At 39.2% G+C, this 27,019-nt stretch overlaps 1 pseudogene; it reads left to right on the top strand.

Annotated features, from left to right (window-relative positions):
- Positions 1-2,384: 2,384 nt before the first annotated feature.
- Positions 2,385-15,322, top strand: LOC100456175 (leucine-rich repeat-containing protein 34-like; annotated as a pseudogene).
- Positions 15,323-27,019: the final 11,697 nt, after the last annotated feature.

Consider the following 27,019-nt stretch of genomic DNA (forward strand, 5'->3'; position numbering starts at 1 on the left):
CTCGAGACCAGCCTGGCCAACATGGTGAAACCCTGTTTCTACTAAAAATACAAAAATTTGCTGGGCATGGTGGCAGGCACCTGTAATCCCAGCTACTCTGGAGGCTGAGGCAGGAGAATTGCTTGAACCCAGTAGGCGGAGGTGGCAGTGAGCCGAGATCTCACCATTGCACTCCAGCCTGAGCAACAAGAGCCAACAGCAAGACTCCGTCTCAAAAAAGAAAAAAAAAATACTTAATGGCCCTTGATCCCCTCGACTGGATGTCTATCAGCACCTTTCCACCTTACCTCCCACCCCTATTCAGATAACACTAAAGTGACCTGTCTTTTCAGCCATTTTTGTGCCAATATCCTCACTTTCCATGCTGTATCCGAAACAACCATCATTTGGGGGTCTGATAGACCCCCAAATCTGAAAGCATAAGAGCAGTCTGTGCACTGCACAAAAGCACCCAGCAAAGGAGACAAATGGAAAAAAACTAAAGCTTTGCTCAGAGTCCTGGGGTAGATCTGTCCCGAGCATGTACCTTTCTCTAATTTGCCACGTAGTTTAGGGCAGAGGTTTACAAACTACGGACCCCACAGACCAAATCAACCTGCTGCCTGTTTTTGTGTGGCCCACAAGCTAAGAATTTTTTTTTTTGTTTTTAAACAGTTGAAAAAAAAACAAAGGAAGAGTAATGTTTTGTGACATGAAAGGTGTTAAATTCAGATTTCAGTGAACATAAGTGTTACTGGAACACAGCCATGCTCATTTGTTTATATATTATCTATGGCTGATTTTATACTACAAAGGCAGAGTTGAATAGCTGTGATTGAAACTATATGGCCTGCAAATCCTAAAATATGTACTATCTGGCTCTTTACAGGAAAAGTTTGCCTACTCCTGGTCTAGCAGGTTTATTGTCTACTTTCTCTGTACTAATACCTGGGCTGTTAAATATTTGCTAGAGAAAATCCATCAATCATATAGATTGGTGCCACAATACATTCACAATTTCTAACCCCTCCTGGAAAGTCAACATTACCTGGAAACCCTCTAATTTTCCTCATCAGCTCTCTCTCCTCATTTCTTCAGCCTTTCACTTTTCCTACTCTTCTAAGCCTCCAAAACACTTCACCCCGTCATTTCAAAAGATGCTTCAGTCCTACTTCAAAGTGGATATAGAAACCATCAGATTAACACTCCCTCAGTTTCCTGCCACTGCACCTACAAATTTGCCCACAGCTGCCTTCATCCTTTATTTACTACCTCTTGTTTCAGAAGTGGGAACTTTTCACTCATTTAAAGCAATTTCTTCAACCAGTGCCTTGACAGTTCATTTTATGTGTCAAGTTGACTGGGTTAAGTGATACACAAATAGCTGATAAAACGTTTCTGGGTGTGTCTGTGAAGCTGTTTCCAGAAGAGATTAGCATTCAGCTCAGTAGACTCAGTAAAGATAATCCACCCTTGCCAATGTAGGCAGGCACCATCCAATCCCTTGAGTACCCAGATGGAACAAAAAGGCAAAGGAAAGGCAAATTCTCACTTTCCTGTGTAGCCGAAACAACCATCATCCCCTGCCTTGGAATATCAGAGTTCCAGGCTCTCAGGACTCACATCAGCAACCCCTATACACATGCACTACTTGTCCCCGGCTTTCAGGCTTTTGAACTGAGAGTTACAGCATTGGCTCCCCTGATTCTCAGGCTTTTAGATTCAGACTGAATTACACTATTAGCTTTCTTGGTTCTCCAGCTTGCAAAACAGCGTATCTTTCTAATTCTTTTCCTCCATAATCACATGAGCCAATTCCCGTAATAAATCCTCTGATATATCTATCTTTCTCTGTATCTTATTAGTTGTAATTCTCTAGAGAACCTTAACTAATACAGATCTTGGTAACAAGAGTGATTCTAGAGGAACAGAATTTTTTAAATGAATTTTCTCAATTGGTTTTGGGGTTTCTGGAATTGGCTCTTTAATCTGATTAGATCTAAAAATGCTCAGGATCTCATTTCCCATAGTAAAGAAAGCACTAATAGTCCATGCTGTGAACTGTTTATAGAAATATGCAAAATATCTGCATTGGATATTCCTAATCAACCCCTTACAAGAGGCAAGGAGATGAGTAACTCTGTATATGATAGTTTCAAATATTTTTGTAAAACTGAAAAATATAATGATGTTGATTGGTTGCTACTAATGCCACTGGATAAAGTAATGAAAGAAAATGATGAGCTCAGGAATTTAAATTCCCAGGTCAAGCACAGCATAAATAACCTAAGAGCTTCTAGGTGTGCCATAAAGGACAGCCTTATTTCCTATAGTGTAGGGTATCTACTGTAAAAGTATAGGCACCGACTGGGAAAGAATGAGATCCTGTAAGTTGGAATGGGGACATGTGGGTAGACCCTGACGAACCTGGGGACCTTGAGTCCCTAAATTCTGATGAGTCCTCTTTGCCAGTAGATGAGGTCTTCTCACCCTCAGCAAAGGCCTCCCCAACCCAAATGGACGAAGACAAGTGCCCTGGATGCCTTCCTCTTCTCCAGTGTCCTACAGCCAGTGATTAGCCCTTCTGTCTCTTGAAGCTTAACATTTCCCTGTCTATTGGTTCCTTATCATTAGCATTTTTTTGAGACCAGTATCTGGAGTGAAGTGGTACAATTATGGCTCACTGCAGCTTTGACCTCCTGGGCTCAAGTGATCCTCCCATCTCAGCCTCCCAAGTAGCTGGGTCCACAGGGGTATGCCACAGCACCAAGCTAGTTTTTTTATTTTTTACAGAGATAAGGTCTTGCTATATTTCTCAGGCTGGTCTCGAACTCCCAGGCTCAAGCAATCCTCCCTCCTCGGCCTCCCAAAGTGCTGGAATTACAGGTGTGAGCCACTGGACCTGGTCCTCCTTACCATTAGCATTTTGATGATGCTATTATCAGTTGACACAGTTAGTCTCACACTCTCCTCCTTGAAACAATTTGTTCACTTGGTTTCCAGGATATCCCATTTCCAGTTTTTCTCCTTCCTCAATGGGCCACTCCTCCACTGTCTCATTTACTGGTTTCTTCTCATGTCTCCTGCCTATAAACCAGTAGTTTTCAAACTTTTTGGTATCAAGACCCCATTTACATTCTTAAAAATTATTAAAGCTCTCAAAGAGCTTTTGGTTATGTGGTTTTTATCTATCAGCTATGACTGTATCAGAAATTAAAGTTGAGACTTAAAAAGAATTATTGATTAATTTGTTTAAATATGATAATTAGAAACCCACTACATGTTAAGAGAAATACAATTTTATGAAAAAATAGCTACATTTTCAAAACCTACGTACAATTTTTATGGAAAAAAACTTTTTCAAAACAAATTAGTGAGAAAACTGGTATTGTTTTATAGTTTTGAAAACATATTTACTGTCTAGTGTGGAGCTAGGTTCTGCAAACTACAGCCTATTGGACAAATTCAGACCACTGCTTATTTTTATAAATATTTATTGGAATACAGCCATGTTCACTAACTTACATAGTATTTGTGGCAGTTTTCTCACTACAATGAAAGAGTTGCATATTTGTGACAAAGAGAAACTGTATGGCAGGCAAATCCTAAAATAACAACTATTTGGACTTTTATGGAAAAGGTTTGCCCACTCCTAGTCTAGTTTAAAAGAAGACAGCTGGAGTGTCATTTCTCCTTCTAATTCAATCTATTCTAATGCATTGTTTGGGTTGAAGGATATGAAGAAAATCTGACCTAACTTAGGTAATATATTTGGAAAAAGGAAGAGTATTTTAATACCCTTTTGAAATAATTTTGGATGTTCCCCTTTGATTTTGTACCTGAATTCCAAGTGGTAGTTTCTTGAAGGTCACTTGTAAAGTGCAATCTAAAACTGTATCAGTAAACTTTTTGTACTCAGTTATGTGAAAATCTATTGTCTATCCTGCACTTTAAATGGCTTTTTTACCCATTCATGATTTTGTAACATTATGCATTGGTCAATTGGAAAATATGAGTTCCCTGAATTATGCAGATTTTTCAAATGTTGACACATCTCATTATATAATATAAAAAAAATCACATTTCCTAATATCACTACTGATCTCACCTGACAATATTGGGAAGCTGTCAAGCTTACAGAGGCAAATCTTCCAAAATTTTTGCTTGAAAGTTTAAATGTTATCACTGGCAACAAATACAGTCAGTTGTTTTCCTTAAAGTGACAAGGTCACTTGGTTTCTTTTCTTTTCTTTTTTTTTTTTTTTTGAGACGGAGTCTCGCTCTATCGCCCAGCCTGGAGCGCAGTGGCGCGATCTCGGCTCACGGCAAGCTCCGCCTCTCGGGTTCCTGCCATTCTCGTGCCTCAGCCTCCCAAGTAGCTGGAACTACAGGCACCCGCCACCACGCCCGGCTAATTTTTTTGTATTTTTAGTAGCGACGGGGTTTCACCATGTTAGCCAGGATGGTCTCGATCTCCTGATCTCGTGATCCACCCGCCTCGGCCTCCCAAAGTGCTGGGATTACAGGCATGAGCCCCACTGTGCCCGGCCTACCTGGTTTATTTTCAAGAAAATGTCTGCCAAAAACCCAAGTTTGAATAAACCTAATTTTTCTGTTAGTTGATTTTCAGATAAAAAAATGTGTTCCATAAAGAGAGTCATCCAGCCTGCAATTCAAACAATGGCACAAGTGTCTTTCCTTGAGCCAATCAAAGTATTTTACTTTGGACCAGAAGTACTTTATGAGAAGTTTCCATGTTTTTATACAGAATGTTGTTAATAAATAGATGTGTAACAAAGGATCATCAGGAATGGTTACTCTGTCCTCAAGGGCATTCTTACATTTTCATTTTAAACTACAAGAGCAATAGTTGGCATTTCATTTTAAACTACAAGAGCAACAGTGGTGAAACATACAATAACTTCTAATTGAGTTTAGTACCACCGTCTTTGATTTATGCTAAAGTGACAGCAATTTACCCACCATTGTTTTTGTATTTCAGTGCGATTGTCAACACAGTAAAAAAAAAAAAAAAAAAAAAAGGCAGATAATATCTTTGTATGGTTATGAAAATGTAGTTTTGACCTCCAGGTTTCCATATGAGAGTCTTAGGGAACCCCATGGGACCACAGATCATACTTTGAGAACAGCTGCTCTAAACATTGAAATGTCTGTCTCAGAATTTAGTTATTGGAACTTCTCTTCTCAATTTGCTCTAAATCCCTAGAAAATTCCATCTAGCCTCATGGCTTTCAATCTTATTTATATGCTCACAACTCTTAAGTTTATATCTCATATATAAATCAAGAATCATTGTCCTGCAGACTGGATGTCTATAGGTATTTCTAACTTAACATTCCTGAACAGAATCCCTGATGTTATTGTCCTCCCCCAGCTTACTATTTTTGCCCTCTTTCTCATGCCATCATCTGGCAAAAAATCCATGAGACTTTTTGATTCTCTTTCTTTCACCTCACATTAAATCTATCAACAAACTTTCTCATAATTTAGAACCCAGATTCTGACCATTCCTCATCATCTGCACTGCTACTACCCGACTGCCACCATCATGTCTCATCTAGCTTACTGTATCACCTTGCTAAATTGTCTCCCTCCTTCTTTCTTTGGCTACCTATGTTTTTGTGGGTTTTTTTTCCAACATAGTAACCAGAGTAATCTTCTTGAAAGGTCAGATCATGTCACTCTGGCTCGAAATATTAGAATGTCTTCCCATCTCACTCAAAATAAAAACCAAAATTCTTACAATGGTGTATTAATTACCTATTGCTGCACAAAAATCAACCCCAAAACTTAGTGCCTTGAAACATCATCCCTTTTATTTGCTTATAATTTTATGGACCAGTGCAACTCAAGCTGGACTCAAATGAGATATTCTTCTTTTGGTATTGCTGGGAATTACTCATGTGACTGAAATCGTGAGGTAGCTTGTCTGGGGCTAGATTGTCTGAAAAATGCACTTACATGCCTGGCGGTTAGTACTGCTGTTGATTGGGCCTAATGACTCCAGCATGAAGCCTACTAGCTCAGGCTTTTTTATATGGCAAACTCAAGGCTGTAAGAGAGGGCAAAGCAAATCACAATGCCAAGCCTGGAGTCAATGTGGTGCTGCAGGATATTTTCTTGACCCCTTTGTAGGACTTGCGACAGAAGTGCCCCTTTAACTCAGCCCACCTCGCTCAACCCCTCACAGGTGGGAGAACTTAGGTGCCGTAAGGAGCAAACTCCACTCACTCGGGTCTGCTGTGCTCCACTCCTCAGGGGAGGGAGTGCTCAAGTAAGAAAGTGTGGGAACCAGCTGCTTTAGCACCAGCAGGAGCAAACTTCATGCAGGCCCCACGGCAGCATCCACGTTGGGGTGCCTATGACTCCAAGGCCCCAGAGGGTGTGTTACAATGCTCCCTTAGCTCTGCTGACTGCAAACAGCAGTGTCACACGGGGCAGCTGCCCTCCACCAGTGAGGGCAAAGGGCCAGTATGAGAGCTTTTTTTGGGTACCCGTGCTTAGTGCATCCCGAATTCTTTTCTGGTGCCCAAAAGGAATGAGGTCATACTGATGAACTGAAGCATGGTGAATGTAGAGAATTGTATTGAGTGATGAAAGCAACTCTCAGTGGAGAGAGGAGCTGGAAAGGAGATGAGAAGGGCAGGTTGCTCTCCCCTGAAGTTAAGTTACCTCTCTGTCTCTCTCTTCTGAATTCAAATTGTCTCTTTCTGACATCCAGCTGCTTTCTCTGAAGTCAACCTGCTTCTTCCCAACATCCAGCCACTTCTCTCCTCTGCCAGCTGAGTCTGGAGTCTTTACAGACACAGGATGAGGTGGGGAAGGCCGTAGATAGTTTTGGAACAGGCAACATTTGATTGGTAGAAAGACATTATTCAGAAAGAACCAATAGGGAGGGAAAGAGCAGGCACACAGGGATGCAAGTTCTCACTTTGGGCGCTGGGTTTCAGGCTTTTCACCTGGAAGGTGGGGTTTTGCCAGAGACCCGCCCTTGTCTGCCTAGAATTTCTCTTCCTCCAGCCTCTATCATTCGATCAGGGGGAGAGGTCTAACAAAGTATGGACCAGTGATGTGCCAAGGGTGGGACCGTGAGAGCGGTCTATCTTAAGAGCAGGCACTAAGCAGATGTATTGTCCACTGAGAATCTTGAAACAGTACTAAAACCTACTAAAAATTACTTTGATTTTTATTAGCACAGTGAGCCATTAATTCTAGATAATGGCAATGATAGCATACTCCTTCCTGAAAAATTATTTTGTTGGTTTAGTTTTAGTAATTGTTACAGATACTATTACATTTTATTTTATTTTATGATTATTATTTTTTATGAGATGGAGTCTCGCTCTGTTGCCCAGGCTGGAGTGCAGTAGTGCGATCTTGGCTCACTGCAATCTCTGCCTCCCGGTTTCAAGGGATTCTCCTGCCTCAGCCTCCCAAGTAGCTGGGATTACAGGCACTCACCACCATGCCCCACTAATGTTTTGTATTTTTAGTAGAGATGGGGTTTTACCACGTTGGACAGGCTGGTTTTGAACTCCTGACCTCAAGTGATCTGCCTGCCTCGGCCTCCCAAAGTGCTAGGATTACAGGCGTGAGCCACCAGGCGTGAGGTTAAGAGGTGACTTAACCTCAGGGGAGAGCAACCTGCCCTTCCCATCCCCTTTCCAGCTCCCCTCTCCACTGAGGGTTGTTTTCATCACTCACCTAGCCACATTTTTATTACTTTTTGAATAAACGTTTTATTCTACATGGTAGCTAATTCAGACAATTTCCAGTTATATAGTTGCCTCCAACACACATAGACTCAGCTACCTGTGTTGGTTGCAAAATTACATTTGCAACATTTATGAATAATTTGAGCTCCCTTGGATCCTGTCTCCAATCCCCACAGCACTACCTATCCCTGAATTTATACAGTAGATTCTAAATTAGAAATCAGGCTGGGCACAGTGACTCATGCCTGTAATCCCAGCACTTCGGGAGGCTGAGGTAGGAGGACTGCTTGAGCCAAAGGGTCAAAGTTCAAATGGTTAGGCAGACAGAAAAGCCATTAAATAAGTCAATGTGCTTTTTAGTGTATATTTGCTCTTTATTTTTTACTGGCAGTATTGTATAAAAGTTGAATAGAAGAACATTTTTACTATGTTTCTTTTCTGATCATTATTATGATTCATTTTATTTTATGATTATTTCTGAGAATCATTTTTTCATGTCAAAGAGGGAGTTGTTAAGAATTATCTGCTTGGAAGATGAAAAAATTTCTGGAAATAGATGCTGGTGATGGTTGCCAACAATGTAAATGTATTTAATGACACTGAATTGCACACTTAAAAGAGGCTAAAATGACAAATCGTATGCCATGTATATTTTACCACAATTTAAAAAAAACCTGCTTGGGCCACACTCCAGAGTATTAAATTGGAATATCTGGGGGTGGGACCTAAGTATCTTTTATATTTGTTATTTGTAAGTTTACTTTGAAAGTAGTAAAGAACAGAATAAGTACTGAGAAAATGGGATTTTTGATGGAGAGGGCAGATCTGAAAATTTTCTAAAAAAAGAAAAAGCCACAAAACCAGATTAAAATAATGAGAAAGAAGATGATAAAGATGGAGAAGAGTAAAAAAAAATCAAATTTAATAAGTATAGGATTGCCTGAGGATCAAGTGAGAACAATGGGAACAGAAACGAAAATTAAAGATGTAATTGAGGAAAATGTGGCTGAGAGAAAAAAAAAGAAAACAACCAATTTGAGCCTATAAATTAGAAAAGCTTGCTATATTTTAAGCAAAGTCAGTAACAGGGGACTCATATCTTTATAGAGCCTAAAGAGAATGATGGTTTATTTTGCATTACCAATAAATTTTGTTAAAAAAATTGTTCTGTGGGTCAAATGTACTAGGTATACCACTGGTATGTATACAAGGTAGCATACTTCACTTGGAACGATTATGGAAACAATCTACCATAAAGCCTTATGAAATAGGTGACCACAGGTGGAACGCAGTGGCTCACCTCTGTTATCCCAGTACTTTGGGAGGCTGAGGTGGGCAAATGGCTTGAGCCCAGGAATTCAAGACCAGCCTGGGCAACATGACAAAACACCGTATCTACAAAAAATACAAAAATTAGCTGGCTGTGGTGACAAGCACTTGTAGTCCCAGCTACTTGGGAGGCTGAGGTGGGAGGATCACCTGAGCCTGGGAGATAAGACTGCAGTGAGCCATGATTGCACCTCTGCACTCCAGCCTGGGTGATAGAGTGAGACTGTGTCTAAAAAAAAAAAAAAATAGTGACCACATATTCTACTGCCCGCTCACTTTAGCATCTTCCTGGATTTTTCATTTTAAATAAAATATGATTATCATTTTAAATAAAATATAATAATGCAATAGATGCATTTTAATAATCTGAGATGATTTTGGTAAGCCTTCACTTTATACTTCCAGCTTCTGTCACGGTCTCTTCTAGTAGTATGAGAGATGTAAGTGCACCAAACAGAGACTTCAGCTACACACATGTTAAATCTTAAATATGATCAGGTTATCACTCTTTCCCCAGCCCTTTCCAGACATAAAATAACTTATGCTCCATTTTGAAGATACCCATTCAGGGAATCTGTGAATATAAAAAAGTTCACTTGGACATGAGCAGTGAGGATCAGCTGAAGTTGGTCTCAGGTGGCAGTGAGTGAAGTAATTAATACAGCTGTTCCTTCCAGCCACTTAGTTTATCAGCCAGTTGTGCCATGACCTGTGCCTGGCATGTGTTTTAGCTTGCAAGATGCACGTATCCACCAGTCTACCAGTCCCTGGAGATGAGTGAGAAATATAATAAATTGTTGGTTGGAAGTACATTGGTTAGAAGTACATGAGATACATGCAGGGAATAAAGGTGGCACAGTCCTACTGTTAAAGTATATTGAGAAGTCTGGAAATTTTTTTTTTTTGAAATGAAGTTTCGCTCTTGTTGCCCAGGCTGAAGTGCAATGCTGCGATCTGGGCTCGTTGCGACCTCCGCCTCCTGGGGTCAAGTGATTCTCCTGCCTCAGCCTCCTGAGTAGCTGGGACTACAGGCATGCGTGACCACGCCCAGCTAATTTTGTATTTTTAGTAGAGACGGGATTTCTCCATCTTGGTCAGACTGGTCTTGAACTCCTGACCTGAGGTGATCTGCCCACCTCAGCCTCCCAAAGTGCTGGTATCACAGGCGTGAGCCACCACGCCTGGCCGGGAATTTTTAGTACTATGTTTTGTCATTCATTGCACAATTCACATATAAAATGGCTTAGTTATACTATTGAGTGGTAATGCATTTTTATTTTATAATAAGCCTTTTTAGCAATAATGTACTTAAAAATAATGTAAGCACATTGTATTAGTCTGTTAAGGTTGCTGTAACAAAGTACGCACAATGTGGGTGGCTTAAAGAACATAAATTCATTGTCTCACAGTTCTGAAGGCTGGAAGTCCAAAATCAAGCTGTCAGTGGGATTGGTTCCTTCTGAGGGCTATGAAAGAGAATCTGTTCCATGCCTCTACCCTAGCTTCTGGTGAATTGCTGGCAAACTTTGGCATTCCATGGGTTGCAAAAATATCACCCCAACTCTCTGCCATTACTTTCACATGGCATTTCCCTTGTGTTCACGTCTGTGTCCAAATTTCTCCCTTTTGGTAAGGACACCGTCACACTGTATTAGAGGGGCACTCTACTCCAGTATTACCTCATCTTAACTAATTAAGCCTAAAATGACCCTATTCCCAAATAAGATCATATTCTGCAGTACTGGTGCTAGGACTTTAATATATAAATTTGCGGGGGTGGGGTGGGGCACAATTCAACCCATAACATACATGTCTAATGAAAAAATTACTGTGTTTCCATTTCTTAAGAACATTAATGGTGGGTGTGTTATTTGAACAGCGTGTTTGCCACTATTTACATCTACCGTAGGGACCATAGTAATATCACTGACTACTGAAAATCCAAAATAAACAAATCAGTTAAAGAAACATTGGCTTCTACTTTAAAAGCGAATACTTAATTTTAAAAGACTGTACCCAGAGACAAAAATTTAAAATATGAAGATGTATAAAGCCTATTTACATATCACTTTGTGAAGCACACCTTTGGATTAGATCGATGTTTCAATTAATTTTGCCCATTTTTATTGAAACTTCTTTTGTGCACTTATGAAAAGTGGAGCAATAGCTATTAAGGTGTTGGCTCCATTAGCAGAAGGAAAGGCTTTGCAAACAGTTAAATGGTGGCTGTTTTTTTTTTTTTCCAGTGTTATCAGATACTTAAAATAGAATATCAGTTAATTTCAGTAATAGAAGTTCTTCATCCAATTTATAGAATCAAAACAAATCTTTTGGAAGGCCGTTATTCTGCCTAAAGTGAAATATCTAACATTATTGTAAAGGCTTTTGTAAATTCCATTTAAAAATCTTTCAGATCTGGGTGTGGTGGCTCACGCCTATAATCCCAGTACTTTGGGAGGCCAAGGTGGGAGGGTCACCTGAGCCCAGAAATTCAAGACCAGCCTAGACAACACAGTGGGACTTCATCTCTACAAAAAATTAAAAAATTAGGAAGGGTGGTGTGCACCTATAGTCCCAGCTACTTGGGAGGCTGAGCTGGGAGGATCACTTGAGCTGGGGAGGTTGAGGCTGCAGTGAGCCGTGGTCATGCTACTGCACTCCAGCCTGGGCTGCAGAGCAAGACCCTGTCTCAAACAAACAAACAAAAACAAAACAACAACAACAACAAAAAAAAACTTTTAGCATTGAATGGTGGCACAGCTGCTGCAGCCTGTGGGGTGAGAGGAGTAGGTGGAGCAGCTGGTAGGATGCTGCCTCTGCCCTGGCTGGTTCATCCCCTCTGGCCCCCATTCTGACCACAGCTCTGGCATTGGCCCCAGTGGGCGTTAACTAGAATGAAGCACATTAAACATTGCTGTTAATAATTACTTATTGACAGTAAAAAGAGTAACATGTGAAGATTTTTGGATTCTTTCTAAAATTTTTTTTTTTTTTTTGAGACAGAGTCTCACTGTGTCGCCCAGGCTAGATAGAGTGCAGTGGCGTGATCTCGGCTCACTACAAGCTCTGCCTCCCAGGTTCACACCATTCTCCTGCCTCAGCCTCCCAAGTAGCTGGGACTACAGGCATCCGCCACCACACCCGGCTAATTTTTTGTATTTTCAGTAGAGAAGGGGTTTCGCCATGTTTGGCAGGATGGTCTCAATCCCCTGACCTCGTGATCTGCCTGCCTTGGCCTCCCAAAGTGCTGGGATTACAGGCTTGAGCCACGGCACCTGGCCTCTTTCTAGAATTTTAAATAGTTAACTAGCCTGGGTACAGTGGCTCATGCCCGTAAACTCGGAAATTTGGGAGGCCAAGGCAGGAGGATCACTTGAGCCCAGGGGTTCAAGGCTTCAGTGAACTATGATAGTGCCACTGCACAATCTCAGTTCTTTTTTTTTTTTTAAATAATCAGTTATATATTAAGAGTTTGGATGTTAGATATAACCTCGTAAGTGATGTTGGCACATACTATAGTGTAAAACTGCTTCGGAAATAACTTAATCTCATTTACTTAAACTTTATGTTTGATGATACTGGGCCTGAAGGAGAATTTTTCTTTTTCTTTTTCTTTTTTTTTAACAGAGTTTCGCTCTGTTGCCCAGGCTGGACTGTAGTGGTATAATCTTGGCTCACTGCAACCTCCACCTCCCGGGTTCAAGCAATTCTCCTGCCTTAGCCTCCCGAGTAGCTGGGATTACAGGCATGCGCCACCATCCCTGGCTAATTTTTGTATTTTCAGTAGAGGCAGGGTTTCGCCATGTTAGCCAGGCTGGTATCGAACTCCTGACCTCAGGTGATACATCTGCCTCGGCCTCATAAAGTGCTGGCATCACAGGCATGAGCCACTGCACCCAGCCAAGGTGGAGAATTGATTGGCAAAGCACTAAATAAGAACACAACTCTGAAATACCTAAGAATGACTGGAAACAAGATTAAAAATAACAGTGGAATATTTTTTGCTGCAATGCTGCAAATTAATTCATCCTTAGAGAAAGTAGGTCTGGGTTACTGTGATCTGGGAATGCAAAGTGTGATAGCATTTGCTACAATACTAACTCAAAACAAAGCAATTAAGGGAATAAACCTAAACTGACCTATGCAGTATGGCAAACAGAAAGAGTCCACAGCCCACGTAGGCCATATGTTGAAAGAAAAAAACTGCCTTGTTCAACTACACATGTGTAAGCATAATATAAAAAACTGTAGTATACAACAATTACGTGTTATTCAATGTATCTGAACAGTAGCCTATGCTACCTTGATGTCAGCTGCAATCAAATAACTCAGGATGGAATTATGTATCTGGCTGATGTAAAAGCAATATTACCCTAGAAGCAGTAGATTTTTCTTTTAACAGAATAGAAAATGCAGGAGCTAAGTATCTCCAAGAAATTCTTACTTTACACAATGGGAGTTTTAAAGCATTGTCAGTAGTCAGCAACAACATGGAGAAGGACTTGCACTTTCACAATCAATGAAAACAAATCCCACGTTTTCTAATATCTACATTTGGAGAAACAAATTTAGCCTGGGCAACATAGCGAGACCCCATCTCTACAAAAAAATTGCAAACATTAGCTGGCCATGGTGGTGCGTGCCTGTAGTCCTACTTGGGTGGCTGAGGTGATAGGATCACCTGAGCCCAGGGAGGTCAAGGCTGGAAGTGAGCTGTGATGGTGCCACTGCACTCCAGACTGAGCAATGTGAGACCCTGTCTCAAAAACAAAACAAAACAAAAACAAATTTGATGAGGCTACAGGTGTATCATGTTCAGACATAATTCAAATAGGCCATCTGAAAACAGACAATAGGCCAGGTGAACTGGTTCATGCCTGTAATCCCAGCACTTTGGGAGGCCGAGACAGGCAGATCACTTGAGGCCAGGAGTTCGAGACCAGCCTGGCCAATATGGGGAAACTCTGTCTCTACTGAAAATACAAAAATTAGCTGGTCATGGTGGCACACACCTGTAGTCCCACCTACTCGGGAGGCTGAGGCACAAGAATTGCTTGAACCCAGGTGGCGGAGGTTGCAGTGAGCTGAGATCACACCACTGTACTCCACCTGGGCGACAGAGCGAGACTCTGTCTCACAAATAAATAAATAAATAAACAAAAGCAGATAACACAGATGTGGAGTTATTTGTGGTGGATGGACGCTCACAGAAGTCTCCAATGACCTTAAGAAACATTATTATTGAACACCAACTTATGGAGAAGTTTAGAGTCTCTCATCTAATGCAGATTTTGCTCTTGTTCCAGTAAGTCAACATCTAGGAAAAAGAAGATATAAAATCTTTTTTTTTTTTTTTTTTTGAGATGGAGTCTCGCTCTGTTGCCCAGGCTGAAGTACAGTGGCGCAATCTTGGCTCACTGAAACCTCTGCCTCCAGGGTTCAGGAGATTCTCCTCCCTTGGTGTCTTGAGTAGCTGGGATTACAGGCACGTGCCACCATGCTCAGCTAAATAAAATCATTTTTATACATTTGTCTTATTGCTTTCACAGAGATTTTTATAGCTTATTAAATTTTTCTTTCATAAATTAAAAGAAGTTACTTTTATCAAATGTATAAAAGGTAATAACTATATTAAAGTTTGTATAACTGTCCATTGTGGGAAAAAGAAAGCTTTCAGCACTGAAACATAATTTTTACAAAAATTATTCATCCAAACACAGACGCTGGTGAGTCACAGAATCACGGTAAAGACAATGATCCTAATGAATGAAGAAATGTGTGGAGCAAAGTGTACTTAGAATTGGTTTTGGTGCACAAAGTTATTAATTTTTTGCAGACACATACTTCATAAAAAGAGCTAAAGATGCAAATAATCACATGAAAGGATGTTCAATATCATTAATCACTAGAGAAGTACAAACGAAAACCACAGTGAGATAACACTCTACAATCTGTATTAGTCTGCTTGGCTATCACCACAGAATACCACAGAATGGACTGCAACAGGAATTTATTTTCTCACATTTCTGGAGGCTGGAAGTCCAAAATTAAGAACCAGTATGTTGGTTTCTAGGGAGGCCTCTTTTCTTGGCTTACAGGTGGTGCCTTCTTGCTGTGGCCTCACGTGGCCTTTCCTCTGTGCACGTGAATTCCTGGTGTTTCTTCCTCTTATAAAGATGCCGGTTCTGTTGGATTACAGCCCCACCCATGTGATGTCATTTAACCTAAATTACCTCCTGAAAGGCCCTATCTCTAAATACAGTCACATTGAGGGTTAAGATTTCAGCACATGTATTTTGGGTAGGACACAACTGAGTTCGTAACAACACGTAAAATTAAAAAAAAAAAAACAAAAAAATGAAAATATAAAATGCTGGCTAAAATACAGAGCAACTAGAACTCCCATACATTGCTAATGGAGATCCAAATAATACAACCATTTTGGAAAACAGTTTGGCAGTTTCTTATAAAGCTAAATATACCATTAACCCAGCAATCCCAGTCCTATGTGATTACCCAAAATAAATGAAAACTTATATTCATACAAAGATATCTGCATGAATATTTATAGCACCTTTATTTATAGTAGCCCCAAATTGGAAATAACCAAAATATTCTTTGGCTTGTGAATGAAAAAAAAAAAAAATACATATATATATATATATATATATATGCTACATCCACACAATGGCATACTACTTAATAAAAAGAAACAAATTTGTCCATTCACCTATTGATAGACATTTGGGTTGGATTCAGTTTGGGGCTATTATAAATGAAGTTGCTATAAATACTCAGATTTAAATTCTTACGTGGATATGTGTTTTCATTTCCATTGGATAAACCTAGGAGTGGAATTGCTGGGTTGAGCTATGTGTTTAACTTTATAAGAAATTGTTAAACTATTTTCCAAAATTCCCATACCGTTTGCGTTCCCATCAGCAATCCACGAGTCCTAGTAGATTCACATTCTCCCCAACATTTGATGTTATCAGTCTTTTTAATATTAGCCACTCTAATGGATGGGCAGTGGTATCTTATTGTGATTTAAATTTGCATTTCCATGATGACTTAAGATAATGTACTTTTTTTGTTTTCTTTTTTTGCTATTCATATATTTTCTTTTGTAAAGTGTCTTTTCAGATCTTTTGCTCAGTTTTTTTTTTTTTTTTAAAGCTGGAGTCTTACTATATTGCCCAGGCTGGAGTGCAATAGTTATTCACAGGTGTGAGGATAGTGCACTACAGCCTCAGACTCCTAGCCTTAAGCAATCCCCCAACCTCAGCCTGCTGAGCAGCTGGGACTACAGGCGTGTGCTACCATGCCTGGCTTTTTGCTCACTTTTAAGAACTGACTTCTTTCTCTTTGTGAATTGTAAGAGTTTTGGATATAAGCTCTTTATCAGTATATACATGTATGACAAATATTTTCTCTGTGACTCACCTTTCATTTTCTTGGTTGTATTTTTCAGAGCAAGAGTTCTCACTTTGATAAAGTCCTATGTATTCATTTATTTGTTTTATAGCACATGCTTTTTATGTTCTAAGAAATCTCTACCTATGCCAAGGTCACAACTTTTTATAACTTTTAACATTTACATTTAATTCTGTTACCCATTTCAAGTTAAGTTTTGTGAAATGAAGATTAAGGATTAAGCTTCATTTTTTTTCCCTCTTGTCTTAATCTGTTTTGTGTTCCTGTGAAGAAATACCTGAGACTGGGAAATTTATAAAGAAAAGAGGTTTATTTTGCTTATGGTTCTACAGGCTGTACAAGAAACATGGCACCAACATCTGCATCTGGTGTGGACCTCAGGCTACTTCCATTCATGGTGGAAGGTGAAAGGGAGCTGGTGTTGTGGAGATAACATAGAAAGAGAGGAGGAAAGAGAGAGAGGCATAAGGTACTAGGCTCTCTTTAAGAATCAGCTTTCTTAGGAATTAATAGAGTGAGAACTCACTTACCCCCAGGGAAGGGCACTAATCTATTCATGAGGGATCTGCCCCATGACTCAAACACTTCCCATTAGGCCACCTCCAACCTTGGGGATCAAATTTCAACATGAGATTTGCTGGGGACAAACAACCCATATCCAAACTATAGAACTTCTGAATAACCAGTTCTTCCAGTATCATTTGTTGAAAAAGATTATTCCTTTCACATTGAAATACCTTGGCATCTTTGTCGAAAATCAATGGGCCATGTATGTGTATAGTTCTATTTCTGCCTTTTATTCTGCTTACATCTATATTCCATATATATAAATATATAAGTTATATAAATATATGGAATATATATAGAATATGTGTATATATATGCATACCGTATATGGAGTATATATAGAATATATATGTGTATATTCTATATATATGTGTATATATGTGCATGTCATATATCAAATATATTCTATATATACTCCATATACATACATATTTATTCTATGTATATTCCATATATTCATATAATGAATGCCAAGACTTACTATAAAGTTACAAAAATTAAGAAAGTGTGCATGCCAATACATACTTTCTTAATTTTTGTAGCTTTATAGTAAGTCTTGAAATCAGTAAGTGTAAGTCCTACAAATTTATTCTTCTAGACCATAATATTTTTAATACAGAAAATATTCTCTCTACAGATTCTGAAGTACTTGGAAAATTCAGAGAAAATTCTGCTAAATGGAAGATATTATAAATTTTTTTTATTGATATGTAAAATACTTTGGGCTCAAATATTTTCAGAAGTAAAGATTTTTAACCTCCATTCATATTATCTTGTGTGTGTGTGTGTGTGTGTTTGTGTGTGTGTGTGAAGATGGGGTCTCACTACATTGCCCAGGCTGGTGTCAGATTTCTGGCCTCAAGCAATCCTCTTGCCTTGGCCTACCGAAGTGCTGGGGATTACAGGCGTGAGCCACCATGCCTGGTCCATAGTATCTTTTTTAAAAAAAGATTTTTTTTCAAGATAAACCGTCTTAAGTTGTCTCTAGGGTTTGTAAGAATAATTTATCAAATGTAGCTGCAGCAAAATTATTGGATTTATCAATTTCACTCTTTCCGTTATAAAATATATTCAAAGAATGAATCTATTATGATGGAATTCAATTTTTGTTAATTTTACATTCTCGTTAAATGTATTTTTACATTTTTTCTATTTTTTCTTTGCTTTCATAGAGGTAATTTTAATGTCTTCCTGTTTGAAAGCTTAGTTTAATAATCAGAATTTGCTAAAACTTAAAAAGCTGAAGTCTTTTGATGATCCAATGTTTTAATTAAATTTTGCAACTGATTTTGAACAAAATTAAACGCAAATATAGAGTACTAGTTTGCAAAATTTCAATACCGTTATAAAACACTTAGATTGGTTCACAAAATAATTATTAAAAGGCTCATTTAAAAAATCTTATTGATGTTTGAGAACAAAGAGAAAGTACATACTGTAATGCTAAAGTTTTTGGTTGCAGTATTCAATATCAGCTTTATTTTTTTTGATCTTGCTCTGTCACCCAGGCTGTAGTGCACTGGTGCGATCTCAGCTCACTGCAACCTCTGCCTCCCAGGTTCAAGCAGTTCTCGTGCCTCAGCCTCCCAAGTAGCTAGGACTACAGGTATGTGTCACCATGCCTGGCTAATTTTTGTGTTTTTAGTAGTGATGGGATTTCACTATGTTGCCTAGGCTGGTCTCAAACTCCTGGCCTCAGGTGATCCTCCAGCCTCGGCTGGGATTATAGGCATGACTCACTGCACCTGGCCCAATATCAACTTTATAACAAAAGTTTTTTTTTTTTTTTTTTTTTGAGACGAAGTCTGATTCTATTGCCCAGGCTGGAGTGCAATGGCACGATCTCGGTTCACTGCAACATCCACCTCCCGGGTTCAAGCCATTCTCCTGCCTCTGCCTCCCGATAACAAAAGTTTTGTAGTCAGTTTTTCTGAATGGATAGATAGAGAGAGAGATGGATAGATAGATAGGTGGACAGATAAATATAGATATTTATATTTTATAACTACAATAAAAAAATAGAAATAGAGACAGTGTCTCACTATGTTGCTCACATTGGTTTCAAACTTCTAAGCTGAAATGATCCTCCTGCCTTAGCCTCCCAAAGTGCTAGGATTACAGGCATGAGCTACCACACCCAGACGTAACTACAATTTTTTGATAACTACATATTTCTATTGGTAGAATATAGCAACTTGTTTGTACACAATTATCAATTATGTATGTATTGCAACCAATTCCAAGTACGTTTATGCCTCATAAGTTTCTTAATTTAGTAGCCACCATTTTTTCCTTAGTGCTATGCTTCTTTTAGATAGACACACACACATACATATACATATATTATTAAAGTCAAGTTTATTAAAGTAAAATTTATACCCAGTAAAAATCATCCCTTTTAGGTATACGGTTATATGAGATTTTATAAATGTATGTAGTTATGTAATGCCCATCACTTTGAAGATTTGGAATATTTTCACCACTGCTAAAGTACTTGAATCAGAATATGTGTAGCTATTTTATTCGTAATAGCTAGAAACTGGATCCAACCCACATGTCCATTAATAGGTAAATGGATAAACAAACTGTAGTGTGACATAGTCATTCAAAGTAACACTATTCAGAAATAAAAGGGAATTATGGATACACGTCTCAATATGGATGAATCACAAAAAAATTTTGCTGAACAAAAGACCAGACACAAAAGAGTACATATTATATGATTATACATTGTCTAGAAAAGGTGCAGTTGATGAAGTCAACAACTCTAAATTAAATAATTAAATGCAGCCCTCAAAAAGAGAAATGTTATGAAAAATATGCTAAAACACCATGTTAGTGAAAAACATATTCTTCACAAAAGCACCAGCCACACTATATAAGAGACAGAGGGCTGAGCATGGTGGCTCACACCTGTAATCTTAGCACTTTGGGAGGCCAAGGTAGGTAATCACTTGAGGTCAGGAGTTCCCAACCAGCCTGGCCAACATAGTGAAACTCCATCTCTACTAAAAATATAAAAATTAGCTGAGTATGGTGGCACATGCCTGTAGTCTCAGCTACGATCTTGTATTCAATAATAAAGGCAAGTTAATTGCATAAGTGCAAAAAGGCTATACCAGGCCAGGCACAATGGCTCACACCTGTAATCACAGCACTTTGGGAGGCCGAGGCGAGAGTATCACCTGAGGTCAGGAGTTCGAGACCAGCCTGACCAACAAGGCAAAACCCCATCTCTACTAAAAAACACAAAAATTAGCTAGGCATGGTGGCAGGTGCCTGTAATCCCAGCTACTCAGGAGGCTGTGGCTGTGAGGCTAGAGAGTTGCTTGAACCCAGGAGGCAAAGGTTGCAATGAGCCGAGTACATGCCACTGCACTCCAGCCAGGGTGACTGAGCAAGACTCCATCAAAAAAAAAGGGGGGGCTATACCATTGACTCTTGAAAAGTGGGAGTTGGTGCATTGACCCCACTTGCAGTTGAAAATCCATGTATAACTCCCCTGAAACTTAACTACTAATAGCCTACTGTTGGCCAGAAGCCTTACTGATAACATAAACAGTTAATTAACACATTTTTTGCATGTTATATGTATTATACACTGTATTCTTACAATAAAGTAAGATACAGAAAAAAATGAAGAAAATTATAAGAGAAAATATGTTTACTATGTATAATATTAAGTAGAAGTTGATCATCATTAAGGTCTTCAACTTGGTTGTGTTCACATTGAGTAAGGAGTAGGTGGAAGAGGAGGGGTTGATCTTGCTGTCTCAGAGGTGGCAGAAGTGGAAGAAAATCCACATATAATTGGACCTGGGAAGTTAAAGCCTATGTTGCTCGATCATATAATGTAAAAACACATAATTTGTAGCAATAGACACTTTTATTCCTAAGATATTTTTTAGATCTGTCATAATTTGCTGATAGGAATGAAATTTTCTAATTTTAAATATTTTTCTAATCTTTCTTACATTCCACTTACACATAATTGTGACTACAGAGTTATATCTTACTGTTCCATTGCATTTGTCCAGAATAAAATTTCAAATTAATTTCCCCCATAGCTACATGTGAAACAGAGGTAAAGTAATAGCACTGAATCAACACACAAATAGTAGCACTTAAGATGAAGAAGGCAAAGATAAATTCTACTATGTCACCTGGCATGGATTAAGGAATACGATTTATCTGAGAAATAAAAAATGAAGGGTTAGGCTGGGCATGGTGGCTCATGCCTGTAATCCCAGCATTTTGGGAGGCCAAGGCAGCCAGATCACTTGAGGTCAGGAGTTCGAGACCAGCCTGGCCAACATGGTGAAACCGCATCTCTACTAAAAATAGTTAGCCGGGCGTGGTGATGCACACCTGTAGTGCCAGTTACTTGGGAGGCTGAGGAAGGAGAATGACTTGAGCCTGGGAGGCGGAGGTTGCAGTGAACCAAGATCACACCACTGTACTCCAGGCTGGACAACAGATCAAGACTGTCTCAAAAAAAAAAAAAAGAAGGATCAGCAAAAAGAGACATATATAAACTTTAGGCCCCAGAAAATCCTAGATCCACTCCTTCCTGGAGATCTTGGGGCCCATGGGAAATTGTAACCTTCCTACTAGGGAATAAGAAACCACCAGCTTGTGGATGGCTAAGTTCATTGCATCCCTATCCACTGGGAGAGGGAGCTGTTAATTGTCTGAGAAGCCTACAGTGAGTTCTCTGGGTCACTTTTGGACAATTCTTGAAGTGCAATACTGAAAAATGAAAAAAAAAAAAAACCCTCTCCCTTTAGCAGTGTGTTACTTAAAATGCTTAAACACTCAAGTTAAATTTTAGAATTGTAAATTTTAGCTATTAAATTAAATAGAAAAACAAGGCCAAAGAACACACAGACACACGCACACACACATACATGATAGTATTGTATTCCTTTTCAATGAAAGCTGTTGTCAAAGGCGTTTGAACCAGAGTGACTCCATCTTGAATAAGGGCTGGGTAACATGAGGCTGAGACCTACTGGGCAGCATTCCCAGGTTAGGCATTCTTAGTCAACAGGATATGTACGGTTAAGGAAACAAGTTAATAATGTTTACCGAACAGACTCAGGACTTAACAGACACAGAAAATAACAAACTTGGGAAATGTCCTGAGGTCCCATATCTTAAGAACAAAAGCATCCGTAGTTTAAGAATAAGTTTCACTTTAAAGGTAATACAGGCCAGGCGTGATGGCTCACACCTGTAATCCCAACACTTTGGGAGTCTGAGGAGGGCGGATCACTTGAGTTCAGGAGTTAGAGACCAGCCTGGGCAACATGACGAAACCCTTTCTTTACCAAAAACACAAATATTAGCCCGGCATGGTGGCGCACGCCTGTGGTCCCAGCTGCTTGTGAGGCTCAGGTGGGAGGATCACTAGAGCCCAGGAGGCAGAGGCTGCAGTGAGCCAAGATGGCATCACTACACTCCTCTCTGGGCAACAGAGCAAGACCCTGACTCAAAAAAAAAAAGAAAAGAAAAAGAAAAGAAAAAGAAAAAGATAATATATATTACTGCAGAAGACAGTAGTTACACAAAGATCAACAATCCTTTGTTACACGCCCTTGTAGGACAGCACATCTCCCCATTGGTGTGTTCCCCATTTTTTTCTTTTTATATTATATATAAACAAGCCTCTACCTAAGGTGGATGTGTTCCTCCTCTTGCTTTGTCTGCTCTTGAATGCCCTGCTCTGTCTACGTAGTAACCATTCTTACTATTCCTTTATTTCTTAATAAACTCACTTTCACTTTACTCTGGACTCGCCCTGAATTCTCTCTTGCGTGAGATCCAAGAACACTGTCTTGGGGTCTGGATTGAGATCCCTTTTCGGTAACACTGTTACTTAACACTGATGAGCTTCATTCGTTTTTGTCAAGGACAATATTTTGATGTTCTTGAGAATGACTCAGGGAAATATTACTTGAGGTTATTAAATTCATATTTGATTTATTAATGTTACAAATTCAAAAACCTATTTCTTCTTAAGCTTTTAAGTTATGAATCAAATTATTAATTTATGAATCTGACAAATTTTAACAGTTACTTTTATGAGGACATTGATTTACATTTGGTTTCATTTACAATTTTAGTTAAACGTTTAAATTGTCCATTTGACAAAATTTCCCAAGAATGTATATGACTTACAAATCTGGCAAATTAAATATGTATACATATTAATATTGAATCTCAACTTATTTTAGGGGTTAAAATACCATTTATAAAACTAATAACATTGCCTTATACCTTTCAACTTGAAATTGCAAGCCTGAATAAATGAGACATTTTATATTGGAATCATAAAAGTAATCTGTAAGATATTAAACATACCAAACTTCTTAAAACATAAAACAGTAAAATATATCAACAACAAACAACTTATTCTCAAACCTACTGCAAAAATATGCCATGATTTTTGTCTGCTTCATCATCTTACTATTTCTTTTTTTTTTTTTTTTTTTTTTTTTGAGATGGAGTCTCACTGTGTCACTGGGCTGGAGTGCAGTGGTGTGATCTCAGTTCACTGCAACCTCTGCCTCCCAGGTTCAAACAATTCTCCTGCCTAAGGCTCCCAAGTGGCTGGGACTATAGGTGCACGCCACCACGGGAAGCTAATTTTTGTATTTTTAGTAGAGACAAGGTTTCACCATGTTGGCCAGGATGGTCTAGATCTCTTGATCTCGTGATCCGCCCACCTTGGCCTCCCAAAGTGCTGGGATTACAGGCTTGAGCCACCGCCCTCGACCCTTACTATGTATTTCTTAATAGAATTATGCTATATTTTGTCATGGAAGGACTATAATTTCTGTGTATATTAAAATGATATTCTAGCGAATATATTTGTCAGAATTTGGTCTATGACTTACATTTATTATAAGATACCACTTACAATACACTGATATCAAGGCTATTGGAAATTTGTGGAGGGAGGTGGTCCCCACCTACAATTAATTACTAGAAGCTACCAATATTTACAAAAATATTGTGAAAATTGCTAACTGGTAAAATTAAGTTTTCTTGCAAGACTAACGTTGTCTCTTAGCGCCTATCACGGTGTCTGGCACATCATAGATTTTCAATAACTAGCTGTTGGATAAATCAGTGCTTAAATCAGTTTCTACAGATTACAAGCTTGATAATTTTTCTGCTACTGCATACTCTGGGTTCCCCTTTTCTAGTTTCCAATAATTGCCTCATTGCTTCTCCAGCCTCCTCTAATGCTGTTTTTGCTATTTCTCCAGTCTTTATTTACAAAATCCTCACTGCTTTTCCAGCCTCCTCCAACAGTCTCCTTGCATCCTTCCGTTCTCTGTCCACCGCCTAGTCCAAAAGCCATTACTGTGTATTTTTAAGTTTTTGTTATGACTCAACTCCACACCCAGTAGCAATTTCTGTCTGTTTTCTGTTGCAGAAGATCAATCTCTCCCAAAAAGTAGAGATTAAATAACAACTAAAGATTGCGAATCATAGAAGGTAATCAAATCACACAATGGCTACTATTCATCATTCTTTTGATTCCAATGTATTTCATTTTATGCATTAAAAGTTATTCTGGGAGTCCATACACTTAACTAGAGGGCCAGCAGAGTCCACAGCACAAAAATGACTGAGGATTCTTTTTTTTTTTTTGAGATGGAGTTTCGCTCTTGTTGCCCAGGCTGGAGTGCAATGGCGCGATCTCGGCTCACCGCAACCTCCGCTTCCTAGGTTCAGGCAATTCTCCTGCCTCAGCCTCCCGAGTAGCTGGAATTACAGGCATGTACCACCACGCCCGGCTAATTTTGTATTTTTAGTAGAGACCGTGTTGAGGCTGGTCTCGAACTCCTGACCTCAGGTGATCCGCCCGCTTTGGCCTCCCAAAGTGCTGGGATTACAGGCGTGAGCCACCGCGCCCGGCCAAAAATGACTAAGAATTCTTGACCTAGGCAATGATGAAGAGACAGGCTGGGAAAAATTAAGGGCCAATTAATGACCATGTAGAGCAGAACCAGCCAGAAAACTTGTTGGAGTATCTTTTCTACAACAGTTTACCTTAAGAAATATACAGGAAGCCTTGTCAACATAGCAATACCCTGTCTCTACCAAAAATTTGAAAATTAGCTGGGCGTGGTAGCATGCACCTGTAGCCCTAGCTAATCAGGAGGCTGAGGCAGGAGGATTGCTTGAGCCCAGAGGTTTGAGGCTGCAGTGAGCTATGATCCCACCACTGCACTCCAGCCTGAGTGACAGAGGGAGATCCTATCTCTAAAAAAGCCTCCTAGGCTCAACTATCAACCCACCTTAGTCTCATGAGTAGCTGGGACTACAGGTGCGAACCACCACACCTGGCTGATTTTTATATTTTTCATAGAGGCAGGGTTTCACCATGTTGCCCAGGCTGGTCTTGAACTCCTGGCTTCAAGTGATTCATCCACCTCAGCCACCCAAAGTGCTGGGATTATAGGCATGAGCCACTGTACCTGGCCTAAGAAAAGTTCTTTAATTAAAATAAAAAAAGAAGTTTGCTTTCCATTCTTAGATTATCTCAGTGTGCTTATTAAGCATCCACATACCTAAAGATAACTACATTATTGGCAGAAGTTCAGGACCTCTTTATCTGGATGTTCATTTGTATCCTTTAAAACAAAGGAAAAAAGAGAAGAAATTGTATGATGAGATCTACTATTTGAACAGATAATAAATAGGATATTCTAGAATTAAAGAATGTCATAAATCTTGAAAATCATAGTGTACACTGAAGTTTAAAATAAAATAATCTACACTTAGACCAGTCATAGTGAAAGGAAAAATAGATTATCTTAAAAGTAAAAAGGCCAGGCCAAGTGGCTTACACCTGTAATCTCAGCACTTTGGGAGGCCAAGGTGGGTGGATCACCTGAGGTCAGGAGTTCGAGACCAGCCTGACCAAAATAGTGAAACCCTGTCTCTACTGAAAATACAAAAAATTAGCCGGGCATGGTGGTGGGTGCCTGTAATCCCAGCTACTTGGGAGGCTGAGGCAGGAGAATCCCTTGACCCTGGGAGGCAGAAGTTTGCAGTGAGCTGAGGTTGCGCCATTGCACTCCAGCCTGGGCAACAAGAGCGAAACTCTAACTCAAAAAAAAAAAAAAAAAGTAAAAAAGGTATTCAATGTAGCTGAAAAAAATTTTCTCTAAATATTAATATAGAATAATCTTTAAGATAATCTTTTCCTTAAAATTCTACAATTGTTTATTTCTCATGCCATTTAATCACATAGATATCAAAATTGCAAATGTATCATTTCTCTCTCTCTCTCTCTCTCTCTCTCTCGCCCGAGCGCATGCGTTTTTTTAACTATAGAGATAGGGTTCCCAGGCTGGCCTCAAACCCCTGGCCTCAAGCAATTCTCCTGCCACGGTCACCCAAAGTGTTGGGACTACAGGTGTGAGCCTCAATGCCTGGCCTCATTTTAGATTTAACAGTAAACCTATGTCCACAGGTTTACTATTTTTTTTTTTTTTTTTGCTGGGGTTGTTGGGGTGCAGGGAGACAGTCTCTGTCACCCAGGCTAGAGTGCAGTGGCATGATCATATTTCACTGCAGCCTCTTATTTCTGGGCTCAAGCAATCCTCCTGCCTTAGCCTCCTGAGTGGCTAAGACTGCAGGCACACACCATCACACACAGCTAATTTTTAAATTTGTTGTAGAGATGGGATCTCACTATGTTGACCAGGCTTTCCATATATTTCTTAAGGTAAACTAATGTAGAAAAGATGTATATTTTTTTCAATCACACATATTAACAGAACATTTACAAAAAAAAAAAAAAATAAGAGAGCAAAGCCAAAGAAAATAGGAAGAAAAATAATAAGGATAGAAAATAATGAAAGATGATCAAAGGAGACAATAAAAAATTAAGAAACTGATTTAATTTTTAATGAAATTTTAATCGTTAATAAAAAAGCAGTTTGTAGATTACT

Source organism: Pongo abelii, chromosome 10 (genome assembly GCF_028885655.2).
Source record: "Pongo abelii isolate AG06213 chromosome 10, NHGRI_mPonAbe1-v2.0_pri, whole genome shotgun sequence".
NCBI lineage: Eukaryota > Metazoa > Chordata > Mammalia > Primates > Hominidae > Pongo > Pongo abelii.